This window comes from Lemur catta, chromosome 22, assembly GCF_020740605.2.
Source record: "Lemur catta isolate mLemCat1 chromosome 22, mLemCat1.pri, whole genome shotgun sequence".
NCBI lineage: Eukaryota > Metazoa > Chordata > Mammalia > Primates > Lemuridae > Lemur > Lemur catta.
In genome coordinates, this window is record NC_059149.1 from 31,358,227 (window position 1) to 31,371,980 (window position 13,754).

Here is a 13,754-nt window from a genome sequence, read left to right on the forward strand (position 1 = left end):
CTGCGCGTGCGCACGCGCACAAGTGAGGGCCGGGCGGAGGGAGCGGGGAAGCGGCGAGCGCGCCGGCAGCGCAGCTGCGGGCGTGGGGGCGGCAGGAGCCGTGAAGCCGGCCCGAGAGCGGGGCTGGGCGGCTGAGGCAAAGGCGATGGTGAGTGCAGCGCCGGCCCCGCGCCTCGCCTTCTCAGGCCCTTGCGCGGCGGCCTGAAGCCCCGAACCCCGGTCCCCGAGGGCTCCGCGGTGATCGCGGCCCGGCCCTGCCAGCCGCGCGCTGCGGGCTGCGCCTGCGGCTCCGCTTCCAGGTTTGGGCGAGGTCTCTTCCCCGAGGACCGCCCTTTGGGTTTCGTCCGTTCTCTCTGAGGAACGGACGCGAGCGCAGCTCGGAATTCAGGCAGGCGGGCACTGAGGCGGCCGAGCGCCCGCGCGGGGACACGGAAATGCGGGCCCCTCCCCCACTTGGCGGGTCTGGCGGTCGCGAGGGGCGGGCGGGGACACCGGGGTCTCCGGGTGCACCCTGGCGGGGCGGGGACCCGGCTCCGGAGCCCCGACTGTCGCCCGAGGCGCCCGGCGCGTCCCGCCCGCCGGTCCCGCCGCGGAGCTCGCCGGGCTCGGAGCGAAAGTCCCGCCGCCTCGTCGGAGGAGCGCGGGCGACTCCCGCAGGTGGTTTCACCGGCTGTGGCTGCGGGTTGTGACTTTGGTCCCGGGCGTGGTGGGTAGCGGCTCGCTCTGCCGCTTTAACAGCTGAAAAAGCGCCCCAATCCACTGACTTAAATATGTGCAAGAAACAGTGTTGAGATTCCTTATTACCTTGCAATTATTTTAAATGATGAGGCTTCGTAGAGGAATTTGGTGGTGGTGTGCAGCTTAAAAAATTTAAACGTTAAAGGGCTTGGAATACAGTAGATGCTCATTAAAATATTTGTTGAACGAATGAATCTGGAAACATCAGACAAAGCGGGTCTCACATCTAGTAAAATTTAGGCACATACCCTTTTGACTGAGATTAAGGAAAAAACGTTGGAAAAAACCACGTAGTTTTGTTTATATGCTTGTTTTTGATTTTTACCCAATATATGCATACTTTGGAAAATCAGTTGTTACGCTCAGTGCTACTAACATAGAAAATAAGTTTGAAATGTGAATTTTTTATTTTGAGAAAAGTTGGTATACATTATCCATTTCTTAAAAGTAGGCTTTATTTCTCATTTTCTTTAAAAATAATGGAGAACATAAAGAGGCGCTGGGATTGTATTTTGAGACCCAGCTTTATTTTTCATTGTGAATAAAGTTGTTGATGTGTTTTTGAGGGACTGGTATGGTCTTTAGTTTCTTTTCCAACAAGGGGGAACTGTAAATTGAAGGAGAAAAAAAAAAAAAAAAACCTAATGTTGCACTAATACAATTAAACATTACCATTTCCTCAGCAGATATTCATTAAACATCTATTATGTGCTGAGATCTGTGTTGAGTGCTGTTTCTGGGGGTGAACAAAACTCACAATAATCCTTTTTTAAAACAAGCATAAAGTTCTTTCTTATAATCGATGTTGCAAGTGGAGGCTGTCTTAAACGCCTAGTGCCTGCTTTAAGTTGGGAAAGATGGCAGGTGAATTGCAGGAACTGTAAATTCCTAACAGTCTATTTAATAGTTAATAGGTAGCTTAAAAGGGCTAAGAGTATTGGGTTACACTTTCCTATTGTCTGTTTAGTAAAATCTATCTACATTTTAAAAAGAAGGGAGGAAGAGAATTAACAAACTGGTGTTTTTATTATCTTTCACAAGAAGATTTTAGTACAGTGTATTTATTGAAAGGTCATGTATTTCTGGTTCTGTGTTCTGTAAATAATCTTTGCAACAACAATATTTTCTGTGTTTAAAAATCACTGATGATAAACATTGGATTCCTTTTCCATAAGAAACGTTTTTAAGTAAAGCACCATTTCAGGAATTTTATTTTGTCCTTTTCTTTACTATTTACAAACAAATACAGTATTAACTTGATAGTGCTGAAATTGGAAGGATTATTAGTAACAATTTGTGGTTCCATATATGGACTTTACCTGTAGTTTCACAACTGATAAAACTGCTTATTAAAAAGAGGATGAAATTTTTAGTATTGCATTTATTCTAAGGTTGCATTGCCTATTTTTATCTTATTTATAGATGTGTAAAAACAGTATTTGGCCTCTTCAGAAGTCTGAGTTAATGCACTCCAAAGCCAATCTTGATCTTTACAAAATAATGTAGATTACTATTTTTTTTGCAGTTAGCTTTTGAATTTTGATGGACCCTTTTGACTTGTCAATGCTTATAATAGTTTGTACATTGTTGAAAATAATGTATACGTTCATATAGAACTTTTCGATTTTAGACTTACTGGCTATTAGCTGTTTATGATTGTTGTTCCTAGGAATAATAAGGAAAGGAATCCCTCAAATTTTAGTGGTAGAGAGTTGTGAGAGTTTTTCTTTAAATGTGTATTTCTTGGAGGAACAAATGTGTATTTCTTGACAGTTTACCGCTATCAGTCTGGTGTTGATAAGAATCTAATAGTGATGATACAGAGCAGTGGAAGCAGGCTGTGGTGTGTTAAATAAAAAGTGCCTGGCATGTTTTTTTGGATAAGCACATCAACAGAATTCTTGAGAGTCAACAGCATTGAGATATGTTAAAATAATTTTTCCAAGAAATCAGGATTCATAATGAATATTTTTTGTACTTAGAAAACACTGTAAATGTTTTTAAAGTATTATTCCTGTGTTGGAGTAGTTCATAATGTTTTGAGGCTGAGTAAATTCCAGGATTATCCTATTTTGTAGTTGTTGGAATATTTGAAATGTTGGTGTTTTCTTCATCGAGGTAGATGTGTCTGCTGGGGGGGGTGGTTTGTTTTTTTGTGAGACCCTTCAGAGTGATCTAGAAGGAATTTCTTTTCTCTTAGATGTAATTAATCTAGTGATTAAGAATGATGCTAATGTGGCATTTGCAGCTGTGCCCATGTTTGCCTGTGTGGATTGTGAGAGTTTATCAATTAGCATTTGTAGAAAACATTTTTGATTTTTAAAATTTTTATTTTAATGCTATATAACAAATTTTTCATGTTTATTGTCTAGTATAGGTTGCTATTATGTTTTTAATTCCCAGTTGTCTTTTTAAAAAACATGAAAATGCTTAGGTTTCTCATCTGTTTTAGGATGAATCTAGGATTTTTTAAGGTTTTGTAAGATTTTTCACTCACAATGAAACATGCTTATTGGTTTTGATTTATTGTAGTGTTTTTTTTTTTTTTTAATTTTAGAGACAGGGTCTCACTCTGTCACCGATGCTGGAGTGCAGTGGCATGACTATCACTCACTGCAACCTCAGACACCTGGGCTCAAGCGATGCTCCTACCTCAGCCTCCCGAGTAGCTGGGATTACAAGCTTGCACTGCCGTGCCCAGCTAATTTTCAAATTTTTTGTAGAGACAAGGTGTTGCTATGTTGCCGAGGCTGGTCTGGAACTCCTAGTCTCTGCGTCCCAAACTGCTGGGATTACAGGTACTAGCCACCCCACCTGGCCTGTTTTAGTGTTTTTTTAATCTCAGTTTTTATGAAACAAATATTTTAAAATTTTATTGAATGTTAAATGTTAGTAATGTTTTAGGTCTGCGTCAGAATGGGGCATTGTAGGTTCTCTGTTTATTCTTGAGAGGAACTGAGTAAAACATGTGCTTATCCTTAATGCTTGCTTGCTAGTTAGGTGATAGCATTTTTTTCTGATTTTTTTTCATACTTCCTGGAAAAACTTGGAATTTAGCATATTAAATATTGACTTGCTGCCTCAGTTCAAAGCTTAAGTATGCTTGAATCTTTCTGTAATACTACCAGATTGTGAATGGAGTAGAATTTAGTTGAGACTGCTCTGTGACTGCATCCAAATGGGGTTTCTGGATTGAAATGCCAAGAAGACTTGGTAATAAATTGTCTCTATTGTCTTTATCTTGACACTATAAAATACCTGTAAATGTATTCCAGTCAAAATTATAGTAACACATGCTCACTCCTTTTCCTAGAACACATTAGATAAGCCCACATTAAATAGAGGTGACTTTGAAAATGACTAAATGGTGAGCCCTGATATTTCTATTTTGTCGCCTGCCCGCTTAGAAACTCATGCTAAGATTTCTTATGACATCTTCCATGATCAAATTTTGTACTTGTACTCAAACATAAAATGACTTTTGTTTTATTTGACTTAATAATTTGCTTTCACTTTTTGCTTAGTAAAGCAAAAATGAATTTTTCCCTGTTATCTTTCCTGTGGTTACCTGGACATTCCAGCCCATTTCCAACCCTCCCCCCAGCTCTCCAGTAAAGAGACATGAAATTACAGGGATCATTTTGTTATCTGAGGAAGTTTATTGTTTAAAAATTGAACTTTGTGGGCTCAGGGGAATTTATTGGTATTTCTTGAGCAACATTTGCTTTATGTTAATTCTGAATAAGTGGATTTGAACTGGTGGTATTGAATTATTATAAAATATGATACCCACATTTCCTATTCTTTAACTCAAATTGTTCTTTCTCTTATGTACATGTGAAAAAAAAGTGTTTAATATAGAGCATCAGAAAGTACATATAAGGTAAAGAAGAAACCTTTACTCATACCACCGCAAGATAACCAACCACTGGTAATATTTTGATGAATGTCCTTCCAGATAAATCAGTGAATATATGCTTTTTCACAAAAGTAAGGTCTTATTATACACACTATTCTATAACATTTTGCCTTAGCAAATGTTATGATCATATAAGCATTGTTTTTTGTTACTTTAGTTTGAAAGAGTCTTATTGGAAAGTGAAAATTTTGTTTGACAAGGGTAAAGCTGTCAGTAAAGTTGTGATTAAAAACAATGGTGTTTATGGAGAGCAGAATGTGCCAGAGTCAACTGGAGACAAGAATTACTTAAGCAGTAATTTTTTTCTTAAGAGCTCTCTCGCCATTGTACAATAGCCTGATTGTTTTATACTAGCTAACAAAAACCGTTCCTGACTCTATGTAAAGTAGAATTATTTTAAATAGCCATATGGTGAAATATGGGCCTGTAAATATGTTCATATTTTTTAGACTGTGCAAGTCCTACTGATGTCTTAATATTAAAAACTTCTAGAAGAAAAATGTGTTTTTTTGACAGACTTCATCTATGTGTAGTATGACAGTTTTATTAGATATTGCTACCCTTTTTATGTGTCAGAGTGAGGGAGTTCTTAGAAAAAGAAAATTTAGCATGTAAGAATTTTTATGTTAATGTTTTATTTGACTTTTGTTTTATGACTGTGAAAATTCTTGTAGAAGAATTGCTGATATGTATTGGTGTATTGCATTCTTGGAAATTACCAGTCCCAATCTTGTCAAGTAATTGTTTAGGTCTTAAGGTAGCAATTTTTTTTTTTTTTTTTGAGACAGAGTCTCACTGTGTTGCCTGGGCTAGAGTGCCCTGGCATCAACCTTGCTCACAGCAACCTCAGACTCCTGGGCTCAGGCAATCCTCCTGCCTCAGCCTCTCGAGTAGCTGGGACTACAGGCATGCACCACCATGCCTGGCTAATTTTTCTATATATTTTTTTAGCTGTCCGTATAATTTCTTTTTTATGTTTAGTAAAGATGGGGTCTCGCTCTTGCTCAGGCTGGTCTCGAACTCCTGAGCTCAAACGATCCGCCCGCCTCAGCCTCCCAGAGTGCTAGGATTACAGGCATTGAGCCACCATGCCCGGCCAGCAATTTTTTTTTTTGAGACAGCTAGAGTGCCGGTGGAGTTGTCACATCTCACTGCAACCTCCTACTTCTCGGCTCAAGTGATCCTCCTTAGGCATGCGCCACCATGCCCGGCTAAGTTTTTATGTTTGTGGTAGAGATGGGGTCTCACTCTTGCTCAAGCTGGTCTTGAACTCCTGAGCTGAAGGGATCCTCCTTCGGCCTCCCAGAGTGCTAGGCTTACAGGCACCAGCCACTGCGCTGGGCCTTAAAGTAGCAATTTTTAAAGCCAATCAAAGATCCTTTAAGGGTTTTATGATTTAAATGTTTTTTCCTTTGCCACAGGAAAGGTACCTGTTACCTAGGGTAGAGTAGGCTGTTGATGTTTTGCCTTGTTTTTAGCTATGTCGTTTTCTGTGTTGTATTACTGCTTGCTCGCAAGCTCTTGTAGTGTTTTTCTGTTCAGTAGCCATTTCTCTTACCCCGCAATGCTACATCCTGGACAGTGCATGTGTTGCACAAAGCACTTCTCACATGGTAAAGAAAAATAAAAAGCAGTGTAGTCAATGTGGAGTTTTTTACTGAGAAATGATGTATTTCTTGTTTAGAGACTGGCAGTGTAGTCACTAAAAAATGTTTTTCATCCACATTATGTTTGTGAATGGATATGCAGGTGTCTCTGTTTGTTGGAAGGGAAAGTGAATCTTGAGATAAATTTGAGAAAAGTGTTTAGAATTATTCCATACATTTTGCTGTTTTAAAAAAATGTTATTTTTTAAAAAGTTTCATTTCACAGTGAGTTTTTAGCCTCCTCTTTTTACATTTATTTTGTTTTTGTAGACTGTTCTAAAGAAGCTTAGAAACTAGTCACACAGTAAATGGCAGAACCCACATTTGAAGTCCTTTCTGATTTTTCAGAATCTGTAAGCTTGGGAAGCGCTGTACAGTGGCAGAAAGAATATGGACTTCGGAGTTAGACACACCTCAGTTTGATCCCTAACTCTGGCACATATTTGCTGCGTGGCAAGCTCTTACCCTTGGTGATTTTTATTTTTCTTTTCATTTAAGTGAGGGTAATAGGCTAATTAAGATTAAATGAAGTAATACACATAAAGCACTTGGCTTGTAGAAGATGCTGATAAATGTTTCATTTCCTTTCTGCCACACCTTATGGTTTTAAAATATCTTGGGAGCCACTTGGACGTTTCACTTGAAAGTGAATTGCAGTCAGGAAACTGGAAATAGACGTAACCCAGGTGGACTTGTATTGTAGTGACCCTCTTAATTTTCCTGTCTGAGAAGCAGAGTGGTTCTTATAACTGTTCAAAATATTTGACTTCAAGTCAGGTTTTATTGTTAAAAGCTGAAATGGAACCCATTGGGATGAGTTAATTATTGCTGACCAAAATGGCGAGAAAGTAACTATTTCTACATTTCCTGAGAAATTGAAGCATTTGTGCTGTATGCATAAAGATGGTAAATTTTAAAGGCTAAGAACTGACCCTTTGAAAAGAAATATATGATGAAAATAGGAGGGGAAAGTGTTTAACCAATAACAAAATTTTTTTTATCAGATTTAAGAGATGGTGCTGATTCAGACGTGCACACAGTGACACAGGTGCTAAATGCAGTGCTGGAGGGAGTACAGATCTGTGGAACCTGTTTCAGAAGCACTTTGGCAATGTCACAGAGCAGAACTTAGTACTTCTGAGAGTACGTCCTAAGTAACCGATTTTTCTGTTTTGCGGGAGTGAGGGAAGAAATTTTTTTTTTTACTGTAACAGCCTTATTGAGATTACTCATATAGCATAATCACTTTTTTAAAGTACATAAGTGAGTGTTATACAGCCCTTGCCACTATCTAATTTTTCAATATTTTCATCACCCCCCCCTCCCTAAAAAAGGAAATTAATAGTCATTCCCCATTTTTCCCTCTCCTCAGCCCCTGGCAACCACTAACATATTTCGTCTTTCTAGATTTGCCTCTTTGGATATGTGGTATAAATGGAATTATATGCTGTGTGGCCAACTGGCTTTTTTTCATTTCACATAATGTTTCAAGTGTGATCTGGACAGTGTATGTCAGTACATCATTCTTTTTTATGGCTAAATATTATTCCATTGTAGGATATACAGCATTTGACTTATCTATTCACTAATGGATAGTGAGTGAGTGAACCCAAACAACTATGATGAACAACGCTGCTATGAAAATTCATGTACAGGTTTTTTTGTGTGGATATGTTTTTTTTTTTTGAGACAGAGTCTCACTCTGTTGCCCGGGCTAGAGTGAGTGCCGTGGCGTCAGCCTACCTCACAGCAACCTCAAACTCCTGGGCTCAAGCAGTCCTTCTGCCTCAGCCTCCCGAAACCTGGGACTACAGGCATGCGCCACCATGCCCGGCTAATTTTTTTCTATATAGATTTTTAGCCGTCCAAATCATTTCTTTCTATTTTTAGTAGAGACGGGATCTCGCTCTTGCTCAGGCTGCTCTCGAACTCCTGAGCTCAAACGATCTGCCTGCCTTGGCCTCCCAGAGTGCTAGGTGGCTCCCGTGAGCCACCGCGCCTGGCCATCAAATCTCGATTTAGTGAATCTTTTTTGATTTCAGACCAGGTTCCCTTCACAATATTGACTATGAGATTGCAGTCTAAGAACTTTGAATTTTTTTTGTCAAGCAAGAAAAAAATTATAATCCTAGTATGTGTGGTTTTCAAAATCATGCTGTCTAACTCAAGTAATTTGTCTCTTTTTTTCGTATGTGCTCTTAACATTATCACAAGCTATATAATACCTGCTGTTGATATTTGTCTGATTGAAAGGTTTTCTTGGTGCGCTATTTCCCCAGCAAAGGAATGTGTGTAAAGAGGTCTCTGAAACCACTAGCTCTAGCCAGTGCTAACACTAAGGAGTTAAGATCCTGTGTACATCCAGTGTTCTCATAGCACTTCTCTGAACCAAGGACAAATGACAGACTGTTTTAGTTGTGATGTACAGTCAGCCCATGGGTTCTGTATTCATGGATTCAACCAACTTTCTTGTCATTATTTGCTAAACAATGCAGCATAACAACTATTTACATAGAATTTACATTGTATTAGGTATTATAAGTAATCTAGAGATGATTTAAAGTATACAGGAAGATGTGTGTGGATTATATGCAAATACTATGCCATTTTATATAAGGGATTTGAGCATCCTCAGATCTTGGTATCTGCAAGGAGTCCTAGAACCAGTCCCCCAGGGATACCAAGGGACAGCTGTAACTGATTACTCCTTTTAGATGTAATTTATTCATTTGAGCTATGAGAGACTTAATATTAACTAATCCAACCCATTTATTTTTTAAGATATGATTAGGGCCCAGAAATCTTAGCACTGTACTCCAGGTTTTTGGTCTTTAGTCTGGTCATGCTGATATTTGCTGATAACTTTATAATAAGCTTTGTGATAGTAAAAAGAAACCATGAAATATTTAGCAATTTTTCATTTCTTTTTAAACATCTCAATACAATAATGATCATTTCTGTGGTATATTGTGTTTTTCTACAAGCAGAAAGGAATGCTGAACCCTTACGAAGAGATAAAGGTTATGTGGTACATATTGGTGGTCTCTGCCCTTCAGTATCTGAGGTATGCCAAGATTTGTTTTTTGAACTTCATTTTTAAATTTGTTAATTGTTCATATTATGATTATTTGTTGTGTTTCTACTTTTCACAAAGTTATTTCTCTTTTTTTAGGCTGATTAAAGGTCTCATTTCCAGAAATACCAAGTTTCTGAAATTTCAATTTATGACTCTTCTACTAATTACAGGTGTGTTTCCCAAATTCAGTCAAATGTGCATTGCTGTGTGCCTGCTGTTCACTAGAGGTTCTGTAGCAGACATCAGCCACAGTGGTGATAAAGTCAAAGGCCATTCCCACAGGAGTGTCCCAGGCTAGTATAGGGGGACACGTAGACAAATAGTTGCAGTCATTATAGACAAATAGCTGCAGTCATTAGTTTGTGCTGTTCTTAATCAGATCTTTGTTATTAGAGTGCCATGGGCTCCAGAAATAGATAACTTTGGCTCAATTCCCAGGTCTGTCAGCAACTTCATGAATAAATTTGGGCAATTTACTTAACCTTTTTGTACCTCAGCCTCCTCTTTGTCTACATAGTGAGGTTAATAGTACTGTCATAGCGTTGTTGTGAAACTATGAGTTAAGTATGTAAAGCACTAGGAGTAAAGCCTGGCACATAGTAGATGTGCAGAAATAGAATAAAATTGTATTCTATTATTTTTAATTTTAATTGCTTTTTAGATGACACTTCTATACTTTTTAGGTAGATAGGTACATCATCTATGTATAATCTCTTCTAATATATACGTTGCTACTTTCTATTTTGTGACATTCTCAGATCATTCAAATCACAGTGGTGATGGAAATACCTTTACTGTCTTCTGATAAAAAGTGATGGCTGTTCATTTCAGATATGAAAATCTTTATCAATTAAGAGAATCCTGTTTGTAGTTGGGGTTGAAATTTGTTAAAAAATAGGTGCTTAATTTTATTTAATGGAGTCACCTAAGAGTATGTGCTTTTTAAATTTTACTCATTAATGTGGTATTAATACATTTCACTATAGTAAAGTAGTATTATAATTCTAGTAGTAGTACCTGATGTGAAAGATTCTTTCAGTATCTTGTTGAATCCTTAAAACAAACTGTGGGGTTTTTTTTCCTTTAGTATTATACATACTGTGTGGAAATTTAGAAAATACAGTTAAATGCAAAAATACAAGGTTATAAAAAATTATCCATAGTCGCATCATTTGTAAACAACCACTGTTCAGATTTGGTATGTATCCTGCCACTGTCTAGGTCTGTGCTTTTGTAGGAATAGCTCTTGCCCGACTGTCTGAATTATATGGCTAAAATTCTGATTAGATGTTCCAGCTCTTTTTTTGGTCTACATATTTCCCCACAACAAGGCCATAAATATATTCTCTTAAATATTCTGGTAAATGTTTTAAATTTTGACGTTCACATTGCTAGCCTTTGAGTCATCTGGAGGTTATGTTTGAACATAGGAATTAATTTTAATCTTTTTAGTATAAATAGTCCCCAGATTGCTAATCTCTGCAACTTTATCATATATCAGCTTTGCAAATATTTTACATTAAATTTTAGTATAAAATTAATAGGAGATAATTCATGAGAAATGCTTACTATCTTTTATTTCTCATCTTTAATTTGGTTTTTATTTAGTTATCCTAAATAAACATTCTTCCTGATTTCAAGCTAAATATATCAACCATTTTTTTTTTTTTTTTTTTTTGGAGACAGAGTCTCACTCTTGTCCGGGCTAGAGTGCCCTGAAATCAGTCTAGCTCACAGCAACCTCAAACTCCTGGGCTTAAGCAATCCTACTGCGTCAGCCTCCTGAGTAGCTGGGACTACAGGCATGCACCACTATGCTCGGCTAATTTTTTCTGTATATATATTTTAGTTGGCCAGATAATTTCTTTGTATTTTTAGTAGAGACGGGGTCTCGCTCTTGCTCAGGCTGGTCTCGAACTCCTGACCTCAAGCAATCCACCCGCCTCGGCCTCCCAGAATGCTAGGATTAGAGGTGTGAGCCACCGCCCCCGGCCAGAGGAATGTTTTTAATAAATGTACCACAAACCACATGTAATCCAACTCAATGAAAAAAACCAACTGAAATCTCAAGGTATTTTGAAACAGGAAGAAGAAAACTTGCAAATATAAGGTTTTCCCAACTAAAGCAGAGAAGGCAAAACAAATGAACCCTTTGGAAGGTATTAAAGAGGCTGTCACAATCTGACTTGCGAAGCAAGGTCATTGTCAGTCCTCAAATGCCCTTGGTCTCTGCCTCCAAAAAGAAAAAAAAAAATCATTTTTTCTAAGTTACAGTAGTCAAGCCTGTAAATAAATATTTTTAAATTTCTGAAGCTGTATCTCCCCACTAAAAGATGCTCAAAATTTTAGCTACTTTTGTCAAAAAGCTAAATATTTCATAAGGTCTTAGTATCATGTTGGCCCTCTCTTTATCACGCTGTAACACACCATCTCTCAGGTTTCGCCGTGACAGTAGGTAACAAGGCTTCCAGGCTCTCTTCAACGCCTCCAAGGTCCCCTTTCTCCAAACACAAAAGGAAGATGAAAACTACAAATCCCCATCTGCCCGCCCTGCAGTTCCTGGGAAGAGACAGTCCTCAAATTGTTCCTGCTTAGACCCCTGAAGCCTGGAGAAGGAGATGGGGACAGGGGTGCCAGCGGGCGAGGAAGGACGTCCAATAAGGGGGAGGAAATTTGGCCGAGGGGACAGATGGGAGAAGGGACATGGAGAGGAGGGGTCAGCGGAGATAAAACGGTGAGGAGGGTGAGAAGGAAGAGCAAAAAAACAGGGAGAAAGGAGTGAGGATCACAGGAGAACAAGATAAAATGGAAGAGAAAAAGAAGGAAGGGTCAGAGTTAAAGGACGCGGAGACGGTGGCAAAGAGAACGCGGAAAGGCTGTCACTGGGAAGAAGGGAGATTAAGGGGGTGTCACCTACAGGGCTTTACCCCAGCGGGTGAATGGGCTGCACGGGGAAGGGGGAACTGGAAACCGAGTAGGTGGTAACAAGGGGCTGTGGGCGAAGGCAGGAGCCTGAGGGAGATGCCTGAGCCAGGGAGCCAGGCCCGCCGGGGACGTGGGGGCGGCAGTGGCTGGGGCGGGTCCCGCTCCCCAGCCGGCCGGATCGCAGCCTCTGCCCCGGGTGCGGCGGTGGCCAGACCAGAGCCCACACCCAGGCTGAGCCTTGTCTGTAGAACTGCAAAGAAATGCCAAGCACATGAACACAGCTAGACAACAATCCAAGGCAAGATGAATGCCAGATTTTGGCATCCTGGAAAAAATTCACCATGGACTTTGGTTATTCAGAATTAGCTACTTCTTCTGTAAGGCTATCAGGTAAAATAAAATAGTAATGATAACAGTGGTAAAGTATACCTGCCAATCCACTTTCACAATAAGATACGTAAGAATAATAAATCAATATAGATTGAAAGGAGAATACAATGAGTAATTCCATGAAGAATCCTTGGAATTACATAAGCAGCATAATAACAGGTAGTTTTTCAAACTAACTTATTTACAAAGAAGTGACTTAGGAATGGCCATTCTCCTCCTCTCAGAGAGAGAGACATAGCAAACTTGAACTTAAATAAACAGTTCCTGGAAATTGGGCTTCAACAAGTTAAATTATAATACATAAAAAAAGAAGTAATATGTACCTAGTTGCAACTTCAAAGTCAAGCTACACACGAAGAGGACTTACAGTTTGGGCTTATGTATATCTGTAGCAACAGGAAGAACTCCAGGAGAACTCAGAAATTTCAATGCCAAACATGTCACAAGAGGTCAGAGGTCACATTTTTCTAACTGGGGTTTGACCCTAAAGTAAGCAATACATGTAATTAATCGATGCCCTATTCTGAAACATTAACTTGAATGGGACTAGTCTACCAATCCGCCGTTAGTCTAATCATGCTAGTCACAATGTGATCACTTCTAAAAACACAAAGTCAAAGTTACTCAAGACAGAAAGGAAACATATAGGTTGACTATTTTGATTGTTTTTTCCCAGTAGTCAATAAAAAATAAGTTAACGTCCCCAATCACACTGCCTAGCTAATAATGCCAGTAGAGACTAGTAAAAAAATCCATATCTGTTTCAAAAGCATGTCTTTAAACTATAACTATTACTTAAAATAATTATAAACTTCTAATGCCATGTTATAATTACCCAAATTAGATGTGCATAATTTGTGGATTAAAGAAAAGGAAGTGATATATGTAACTTGATTTTATTGGACATTAAACTATACATGGCATTTAGAGAAATAACATGACAATGAGTTATGAATCATATTAGGAATCTGCATGATTGAAAGGCTTAAATTTCACTTGTTACTGATTCTTTGTTCTTTGATTCTTCACCCTTTACATCTTGATTGGAAATCTGTAAAAC

General features: G+C 38.9%; 2 long non-coding RNA genes across 3 annotated transcripts in view; one reads left to right on the forward strand and one right to left on the reverse strand.

The window, feature by feature from the left end:
• LOC123626699 overlaps window positions 1-13,754 on the forward strand; it is a 17,997-nt gene continuing 4,243 nt past the window's right edge. The window contains exons 1-4 of one of the 2 annotated variants that reach the window (XR_006730973.1): window positions 1-148; window positions 7,308-7,446; window positions 9,291-9,367; window positions 9,476-9,549. This is a non-coding gene — a long non-coding RNA (uncharacterized LOC123626699). The remainder of the gene's footprint in view (window positions 149-7,307; window positions 7,447-9,290; window positions 9,368-9,475; window positions 9,550-13,754) is intronic. The other variant, XR_006730972.1, reaches the window with a different exon arrangement.
• LOC123626698 overlaps window positions 13,572-13,754 on the reverse strand; it is a 26,588-nt gene continuing 26,405 nt past the window's right edge. Inside the window, exon 3 of the long non-coding RNA XR_006730971.1 lies at window positions 13,572-13,745. This is a non-coding gene — a long non-coding RNA (uncharacterized LOC123626698). The remainder of the gene's footprint in view (window positions 13,746-13,754) is intronic.